This window comes from Mus musculus, chromosome X (assembly GCF_000001635.26).
Source record: "Mus musculus strain C57BL/6J chromosome X, GRCm38.p6 C57BL/6J".
Classification (NCBI taxonomy): Eukaryota; Metazoa; Chordata; class Mammalia; order Rodentia; family Muridae; genus Mus; species Mus musculus.
The window spans coordinates 24,596,532-24,607,137 of record NC_000086.7 but is presented as its reverse complement, the minus strand read 5'-3'; the positions used below and the strand labels follow the sequence as shown (position 1 = coordinate 24,607,137).

The 10,606-nt window shown below is 38.6% G+C and overlaps 1 long non-coding RNA gene across 1 annotated transcript; it reads right to left on the bottom strand.

The window, feature by feature from the left end:
- Positions 1 to 8,114: 8,114 nt before the first annotated feature.
- Positions 8,115 to 9,569, bottom strand: Gm41894. The gene is made up of 3 exons (XR_878088.1): positions 9,508 to 9,569; positions 9,196 to 9,319; positions 8,115 to 8,131 (listed from the first exon to the last, which is right to left on the bottom strand). It is a non-coding gene; the product is annotated as a predicted gene, 41894 (long non-coding RNA).
- Between the last annotated feature and the right edge of the window lie 1,037 nt (positions 9,570 to 10,606).

The following is a 10,606-nucleotide window of genomic DNA, read 5'->3' as shown; positions in this document are numbered from 1 at the left end:
AGAATTCAAAGTCAGACTCTTCAAAGTCAAGACTATCTATGAATCTCAACATGTTTACCAGATGCTTTATCGATAAGTAATGTCAATACTTTTAACTTGGCAATTGGGAAGTTGGGATCTCTGATGTCATTACCTGTTCCAAAGAGGCAGTAACAATCCCTCAGGACCTGGTTGCCAGTGGCAGCTTAGAACTGGTATATAGCACCTCGTTTGTTGTCAGGAAGTATCAAGGCCATCAAAATATTTAAGAGGACATGAATGACTATGTACATAATCCTCTTCTCTGATGACAGGATGGATCTTTGACATAAAAATTGTTGCAGCTGAAAGCATACTTCTCATAAATAACAGCAGAAAAATTTGGATAGCTGATATCAGTAGAGATTCTATTAGCAGTTGGAGACGCTCATATTTATGTTGCCCCATAAGTTAGCAGAGATTAATGTGATCACAGCTGCTTGAGGCCTGAAATGTCATGAATATAAAAATGGTATCTTTTGTCACTATGTGTCCTCAGTGTAACAGAATATGAAACTGAACATGACATGGAGAAACAGTAAGACCTAAATTTTCACGTTATGTTCAGATGGTCTCAGAGATCCTGGACATTAACAGTCTCATCAGAATCATCATGGACTGTGGGTTTAAACAAGGCCACTGAAGGCAGCATAATGGATATCATCATATTTTCTGTAGGCACTTTGAATGAGTGATATTAATATAGTTCTCAGTGGTATCAGGGATCACTAATGACAAGGTGTCCAATGACAGCATGTAACGAAGGCCATACCATGGAATCTTGCCATTTATATGTCAATGGCATTAGCATATATTATAAGGGAAGAAAAATTATGATCATACACCTCTTATCAGGAGGCACTATTTATCTTGACAGCGCAATTCCAGGGTCAGTAACAACCATGTATATTACATGGTTGATAGCAGGCAGGAAGATCAACAGAATTTCTTATGGAAGATAGAATCTCAGACATCAATCTGATCTACTGTGTCACCTCAGAACACTTACCTCAACATGACCTCTACCATCAATATGAACATTGTAAGTCAGCAGGTTCTCAAACAATAGGAGAGATTATGGCCATCAACGGGTATTTCATTAGCAATAGAAAAAAGTGGATTCCAACATTATTGCTTGTCACAGCATGCAGCACTCACATCAAGGTATTTTCAGGTTTCAGTTAGGATTACAGGCATCAAACTAGTCTCCAGTAACAGCGAACAGTACTTACTTCATTATGAACTTAGGCAGCAATACTTACAATGGACTTTACAACAGATTCTTATGGTTGATTTATCATAGACATCATGTAGCTTTTCAATGACCACACAGACTATGGGTGTCAAAATAGTTACCAGTGACAGCATGAATTAGTAACGTCAATATATTTTTCTTCGTAGTCAGGATCACAGATGTCATCAATATTGTCCAAAGTGGGAGTAGAAAACATGCCTAATCTGTTTGTCTATGGCAGCAGGGATCTCTGATATAACATAGTGTCCATTGCCAGTAAGTACAAGGGACATAAAAATACTTTCAGAGGGATTCATGTAAACAAATCTCTTTTCCAGTTGCCAGGTGCATCGTTACATCAAATTGCTTATGAATGGCAAGACACTTCTGAGATTTTATACAGAAGAATAGATAACAGTCATCAGTAGTAATTCCATTGGTAGTTAATGAAAGTCAGAATTTGGGCTGAAGAGTCATCAGGGATCACTGACATATTTACTGCTAGAGGCCTGAAGTATCATGGAAATACTGTGGTATCTGATGCAACTATATATATATATATATATATATATATATATATATATATATATATATACCGCATCATAACATAACTCAGAACATGTAACTCAACATGACCTAAGATAGCATTATTGAGTGAACTTCAATTAAGATTCTGACGGTCTCAGGGATTCTTCATATTTACAGTCCCTTCAGGAGCAACACAGACAATGGATTTCAACATGGCTACTAGAGGCAGGATGCATGATTCACATCATCCACATTTCTGTGGCACCTGTGCATTAGTGAAGTCAACATGGTTCCAGTGTCAACTAGGATCACTGACAATAATTTTGCCATTGCCAACAATATTCTCAGACAATACCATGGGGTCTGTTGCCAGGTATATATTAGTGACATCAGCATTGATTCAGAGGGCATAAAAAAATTAGGGTCATAAAACGTTTTTCCAGGAACAAGATAGATCACTGACATCACTACCTCTTTTGGTGGTAGTAAGAATATTGTACATTTCATGGATGATAGCAGGTGCTACATGAAAATATCAGGGACATCAACAAAATTACCTGTGGCAGGTTGGATCTCAGGCATCAATCTGATCTCCAGTGCTACATAAGAACCCTTACCTCAACATGACATCAAGTGTCAGTATGAATTTTGGAATTCATTGTGTTCTCTAGAAAAAACACAGATCGTAGACATCACCAAGGTTTCCATAAGCAATAAGAATTGAGTTCATCATGATTTCTGGTTGCAGAATACAACACTGACCTCAACATAGCTTCAGGTTGCAATTATGTTCAGTGGCATCAAACATGTGTCCAGTAGCAGCACACAGCACTTATATCATTATGACCTTAGGCACCAGTACTGACAATGAACTTCACAACACTTTATTCTTGTTGAGTTATCACAGACATCAAGACATCTTCAAAGACACTGACTGAGGATCTCAACATGGTTACCACTGGTAGCATGGATGAGTGACATCAATTTCCCAATTCCCTTGGCCAGTTTCCTTAGCATTTGGGATCACTGATACCAATTTGTTTTAAAGTGTGATTAGTGATCACTCACTGCCTGGTTGCCTGTGTGAGTAGGAATCAGAAATATACCATGGTATCAGTTGCCAGGGATATCAAGAGAATTTCAAAGGTAGATATGACCATGTAAAGAAACTCCCCTAGTGGCACTTTGAATCATGATATCAAAATGTTTACAGGTAGAAGGATACTTGACATAAATTTGACAGAAGCATTGATAACAGACATCAACAATGATTCCATTGGCAGTAGGAGACAATGATATTAATGTGGTCCCATAAGACAGAAGGTATCACTGCCATGGCTGCTGGACGCCTGAAGTATTTGTAATAAGCAACAGTGTCCATTGCCACACTATATGTGACCTCCACATAATATATCTCAGAACATGTAATTCAACATGATGTGACGCAGCAGAATTTATCTAAAACTTCAACTAAGACTCTGCTGGCCTCAGGGATCATTGACATTAACAATAATCCAAGAAGCATCATGGACTGTGTGTTTAAACATGGCTACTTGAGGCAGAATGGATGATTGATATCACCATAGTTTCTACAGGAACTATGTAATAGTGATATTAACATGATAACCAGGGACAGCAGGGATCACTGGCAACCAGGTTGCAAATGGTAGCATGGACCTAGGGCAATCCCATGGGGTGTGTAGACAGTTACATATCAATGACATCAACCTCAATTCACAGGGCAGAATAAATCATTGTCATAATTGCCTTATTTAGTTGCAGGATAAATCACTGATATCCACATTATTTCAGGTGGCAGTAAGGATCTTGCACATTACATAGTCAACATCATGCAATGTATTCATGTATCAGTGACATCATCAGAATTTGTTGTGGCTGTTAGGATCTTAGATATCAATCTGATCTCCATTATTGAGAACACGTACCTCAATATAACCTATCATTTCACTATGGGCCTTTGAATTCATCAGGTTCTCAAGAAACAACACAGATCATAGCCATCACCAGGGTCTCAATTAGCAACAGGAATAAAATACCCCATCATGGTTGCTGGACATAGCGGCATCACTGATTTCAAAATAGCTTCATGTTTCCAGCAGGATCACAAGTATCAATATTTATCACATGTTAGATATTGTGAGCTACACACATACATGAGAAATACCAACTGATGATCCTGTTGCAGGTAGGTTTACAGATTTTAATCTGATCTCCAGAACCAGATAAGAATACTTCCCTCAAAATAAACTTGGGCTTTATTGTGGACCTTGAGGTTCATTATATTTTCAAGCAGTAGCACACATCATAGCCACCACTAGGTTTTCCATTAGCAATAGAAATAAAATCAAACTTGGACTCCATCAAAATTGCTGGTCACAGCATACATCACTGGCATCAACACAGTTTTTTTTTTTTTTTGTTACAGGTAGAATCATAATAATGAAAATACCATACATGTTTCACATCAGGAGCTACATGACTGCATCAGGGACATCAACAGAACTTCCTGTAGTGAGTAGGATCTCAGATATCAAATTTCTATTTAGTGTCAGATAACAACACTTACCTGAATATGGCATTGTGTATCAGCATTTTCCTTGGCATTCAGCAGTTTCTCCAGAAGCAACACTGCTCATAACCATTACCAGGGTCTCCATTAGTAATAGGATCTTCATGTAATAGATTCCATTATGCTTGATTATCACAGGAAAGAGCAATGATATCAGCATATCTTCAGCATTCAGATGTGATCATTGACATCAAAGGGAACTTCAATAACAGTACACAGCTCTTTTGTCATTATAAACTTAGGCAGCAGTACTGACAATGATGTTCACAATAGACATTTATGATTGGGGCATCTCAGATGTCATGGACCTCTTCAAAGGTAACACTTGTTGCTACACCATTCCTGCTACAAACTCTGACTATAAAGCTCAAGATGGTTACCAGTGATAACATGGATTAATGACTGTATGGCCTTTGGGGTCTCTGGTGTCATTAATAAGTCTAAAGTGGGAGCCAGATTCACTTTGCTTTGAGGTCTCTGATGTCATAAATTAGTCTAAAGTGGGAGTAAGATTCACCCCTGACCTGGATGCCTATGACAACAGGCATCTGGCATACAAAGTGAAGTCTGTTGCCAAGAAGAATCACGGACATCAAGGTAATTCAAGAGGCAGGATGCATAGTGAAATCAAAATTATTATCAATGGTAAGAATCTTCGCACAAATTGAGCAGAAAAATGTATAACATACATCTGTAATAATTCCATTGACTGTTGGACACCCTCATATCAATATTGTCCCAAATGGCATCAGGTATTAATGGCATGAATCCTGGAGGCCTGAAGTAACATGGACATATACCGGTGTCTGGTACCACAATTGATATGTTTTCAACATAACATATGCCAGAATATGTAATTCAACATGAAAATAGGCAACACTATTGAACTTGAACTTCACATTATTCTGATGGTCTCAGGGATCCTTAGCATTAACAATACCTCCAGAAGCAATGTAGGTTATATGTTTCAAGAAAGCTACTGGTGGCCTTGCTGGTCCACTCCAGCACCGGGGTTCCTTGCCCACAGAGTCTCCGGACACCTGCAAGGACCCCCACAGGATCCCACATGGGATCTTAAGACCTCTGGTGAGTGGAACACACCATCTACTCCAATCCAATCACACGGGACCTGAGACTGCCTTAATTAGGGAAGCAGAAAAACCAGCCTGATCAGGGTCACAATTCCCTTCCAGTCCATACCAGCACCAGGGTACCTTGCTCACAGAGTCTCCGGACACCTGCAAGGACCCACAAAGGAACCCCCACGGGATCTTAAGACCTCTGGTGAGTGGAACTCAGCATCTGCTCCAATTTAATCGTGCGGAATCAGAGACTGCCTTAATTAGGGAATCAGAAAAGCCGGCAAATCAGGGTCCCAAGCCCCTTCTGGTCCACACCAGCACTGGGGTTCCTTGTGTGCAGAGTATCTGGAGACCCCCAAGGTCCACACAGGACCCTCCATGGGATCTTAAGACCTTTGGTGAGTAGTACACAACTTCTGTCAGGAGGCAGGTTCGAACACCACATACCTGGGCAACTTCGCTGCAAGAAGAGAGCTTGCCTGCAGAGAATACTCTAACCACTGAAACTAAGGAGAGAGCTAGCCTTCCAGGTCTGCTAATAGAGGCTAACAGAGTCACCTGAGGAACAAACTCTAACCAGAGACAACTAAAACAGCTAGCCTCAGAGGTTACCAGATGGCGAAAGGCAAAAGTAAGAATCCTACTAACAGAAATCAAGACCACTCACCATCATCAGAAAGCAGCAATCCCACCCCACCTAGTCCTGGGCACCCCAACACAACCGAAAAGCTAGACCCAGATTTAAAAGAGTATCTCATGATGATGGTAGAGGACATCAAGAAGGACTTTAATAACTAACTTAAGGACATACAGGAGAGCATTGCTAAAGAGTTACAAGTCTTTAAGGAAAAACAGGAAAACACAAACAAACAGGAAGAAGTCCTTATAGGAAAACACATCCAAAAAGGTGAGAGAAATGAACAAAACCATACTAGACCTGAAAAGGGAGGTAGACACAAGAAAGAAAACCCAAAGTGAGGCAGCATTGGAGATAGAAATCCTAGGAAAGAAATCTGAAACCACAGATGTGAGAATCAGCAACAGAATACAAGAGATGGAAGAGAGAATCTCAGGTGCAGAAGACTCCTTACAGAACATCGGCACAACAATCAAAGAAAATAAAAATGCAAAAGGATCCTAACTCAAAACATCCAGGAAATACAGGACAAAATGAGAAGACCAAACCTATGAATAATAGGATTTGATGAGAATGAAGAATTTCAACTAAAAGGGCCAGCAAATATCTTCAACAAAATAGTAGAAGAAAACTTCCCAAACCTAAAGAAAGAGATACCCATGATCATACAAGAAGCCTACAGAACTCCAAATAGACGGGACCAGAAAAGAAATTCCTCACGACACATAATAATCAGAACAACAAATGCACTAAATAAAGATAGAATATTAAAAGCAGTAAGGGAGAAAGGTCAAGTAACATTTAAAGTCAGGCCTATCAGAATTACACCAGACTTTTCACCAGAGTCTATGAAAGCCAGAAGAGCCTGGTCAGATGTTATACAGACACTAAGAGAACACAAATGCCAGCCCAGGCTACTATACCCGGCCAAACTCTCAATTGCCATAGATGGAGAAACCAAACTATTCCACGACAAAACCAAATTCACACATTATCTTTCCATGAATCCAGCCCTTCTAAGAATAAAAACAGAAAACCACAACAACAACAACAACAAAATACACGGACAGAAATCACACCCTAGAAAAAGCAAGAAATTAATCCCTCAACAAACCAAAAAGAAGACTGCCCCAAGAACAGAATGTCAACTCTAACAACAAAAATAAAAGGAAGCAACAAGTACTTTTCCTTAATATCTCCTAATATCAATGGACTCAATTCCCCAATAAAAAGACATAGACTAACAGACTGGCTACACAAACAGGACCCAACATTCTGCTGCTTGCAGGAAACCTATCTCAGGGAAAAAGACAGACACTACCTCAGAGTGAAAGGCTGGAAAACAATTTCCCAAGCAAATGGCCTGTAGAAACAAACTGGAGTAGCCATTTCGGTATCGAATAAAATCAACTTCCAACCCAAAGTTATCAAAAAAGACAAGGAGGGACACTTCATACTCATCAAAGGTAAAATCCTCCAAGAGGAACTCTCAATTTTGAATATCTATGCTCCAAATGCAAGGGCAGCCACATTCATTAAAGACACTTTAGTAAAGCTCAAAGCACACATTGCACCTCACACTGTAATAATGGGAGACTTCAACACACCACTTTCATCAATGGACAGATCATGGAAACAGAAACTAAAAAGGGACACAGAGAAAGTAACAGAAGTTATGAAACTAATGGACTTGACAGATATCTACGCAACATTTTATTCTAAAACAAAAGGATATAACTTCTTCTCAGCACCTCACGGGAACTTCTCCAAAATTGACCATTGTCACTGATGAGTGACACCAATATATTTCCCTTGGCAGTTGGGATCAGGTCCAAAGTGGCAGTAATGTCCAAAGCAAGGGTCACTCATGACCTTGGTGCCTATGGCAGCATTTATCTGGGTATACCATCTTGTCTTTGCCAGGAAATATCATGCACATTCAGACATTTTCAGATACCTAGTAGGACCTTGTAGAGAAACCTCTTCTCTAGTGGTAGGATGCATCATGACATCAAAATGGTTAGGGTGGGAGTACACTTCATCTAAAATAGACAGGAACATGGATAATTGATGTAAATAAATTTCCATTGATATTCAGAGACACTCATATTATTATGGTCCCACATGGGAGCAGGGATAACTGATATCATTCCTGCTGGAAACCTGAAGTCTAATGGATATACAATGGTGATAGTTGCCACTATATATGTTACTCAAAATAACATCTCAGACCCCAAAAATAAAAATATTCTGAGAAAACTGTATTGTTAAATTCTCTGTGGAAGTTGCTGGCCTCAGGGATCCTTGACATTAACAATCTCCCCAGAATCATCATGTACTATGGGTTTAAACAGGGCTTCTGGATGATGATTGACATCAACATAGTTTCTGTAGGCACTTTGGATTACTGATATTAACATGGCTCTCAGTAGCACAGTGATCACTGACAAAGTGGTTGCCAATGAAATTGTTCCATGGTATCTGTTGCCAGGTATACAACACTATGTTTAATATCGATTAAGAGTGCAGAAGATATTATGGCCATGCACATCCAGTGGCAGGAAAGTTTTTTTTGTTTTTGTTTTTTGTTTTTTGTGTTTTGTTTTGTTTTGTTTTGTTTTTGTTTTTGTTTTCTTTCTTTTTTTGACATCTCTGGCTCTCTTGTTAGTAGTATAGATCTTATAAATTACATGGTTAACTATGGGCCAACATGAATGTATTAGAGTCTTCAACAGAATTTCCTGTAGAATGTTTGATCTCAAACATCAAATGGATTGCAAGTGCTAGCTCAGAATACTTACCTCAATATCACCTTGAGAATCAGGATGGACTGTCAAATTCACCAGATCGCACCAACACAGATCACCACCATAAATTAGGTCTCCATCATCAATAGGAATACATTCCCTCATGATTGCCATTCCTATCATGCCGCTCTGACATTAATATAGCTTCAGGTTTCAGGTAGTAACATAGACATCACAGTACATTTCATTTTAAACATCTGGGGCTATATCCATTTATCAGTAAACATAAAGAGAATTTCCTGTATCAGGTATTATCTCAGACATCAGTCTGATCTTCAGTGCCATCTAGGAAAATTTACCTCAATATGAATTCAAGCATCAGTAAGGACTTTGGAATTTATCAGATTCTCAAGCAGCAACACAGATCATAGCCATCATCAGCATCTCCATCAGCAATAGATATAATGGATTCCTGCCCAATTTCTGTTCACAAAATACATCACTGACATCAGTATAGCTGCTTCTCACAGGTAGGTCCACAAACATCAAAATATATTGTTTGCTTGAAATTGAGGGTGAAATTGATAAATCAAGAACATCAACAGGATTCCTTATGATATGTAGAATCTCAGCCACTGATCTGTTATCCAGTGCTAGCTCAGAATACTTACCTCATAATGATCTTGTGTATCAGTATGGAGCATGGAATTCAGCAGTTTCTCCAGAAGCAGTACAGATCATAGTCATCACCATGATCTCCATCAGAAATATTAAAAATAGACTCTATCTTGTTACTGGTGACAGCATCCCGCTGGTATGACCATGCCTGAAACCTCTTGTCTAGTGAAAGAATGAAAATGGACATAAAAATGTTTATAAATGGCAGAACACTTATCATGAATGTGACAGAATTATACATAATTGACATCAGTAATTATTCTAATGCAGTATAAGACTGTCATATTAATTTGGTCCCATAATGCAGCAGGGATCACTGACATGATTGCTGCTAAAGGCCTAAAGTATCTTGGCCATACATTGTCTGTTGCCAGTATATATGTGACCTCGACAAAACATATCTCAGAACATTTAACTCAACATGACCTGAGGGAACAGTACTGACTGTGAAGTTCACTGTAAATTCTGATGGTTTCTGGGATCCTTGACATTAACAATATCTTCAGAAGCAACATGAAATGTGTGTTTCAATATGGCTACTGATGGCAGCATGAATAATTGTGATTGTCATAATTTCTGGAGACACTTTGGAGAGTCAGGTTCTAATGAGAAAGATTAATGTAGAAGGAATAGGGAAGAAGGTAAGATAAACTAAGGATATCTGCAAAAGTCATAAGAAATCTCACTACTAACTTCATAAAAACCTATACCTCAAATAAGCTATAAGTAAATGAGCATGTACAGTTTAATTAGAACTTTACAGTTTCAATTGACTTATTAAACCAGTGTATGCAATTGTTTATGTATCTTTTATTTCAAATTATATAACATTTTCTATTTATATGTGTTTTGCTTCAAATAATAAAATTAGGTTCATATTACTGCTAAATATTACCCAAATATGCATGATGCATTTTGATGTGGGGATTTATTGATACGGTATACATATAGGTAAAAATAATAACAGTAGGTTCTCCCCTATGTCCTATCACACCCTGAGCTATTGCTTTTTGATCAATTTTGCATTAATGAGCATGGTTCCTCTCCTGTGTAGTGAGCCTTGAATCTAATAAGAAGCCTAATATCTATTGA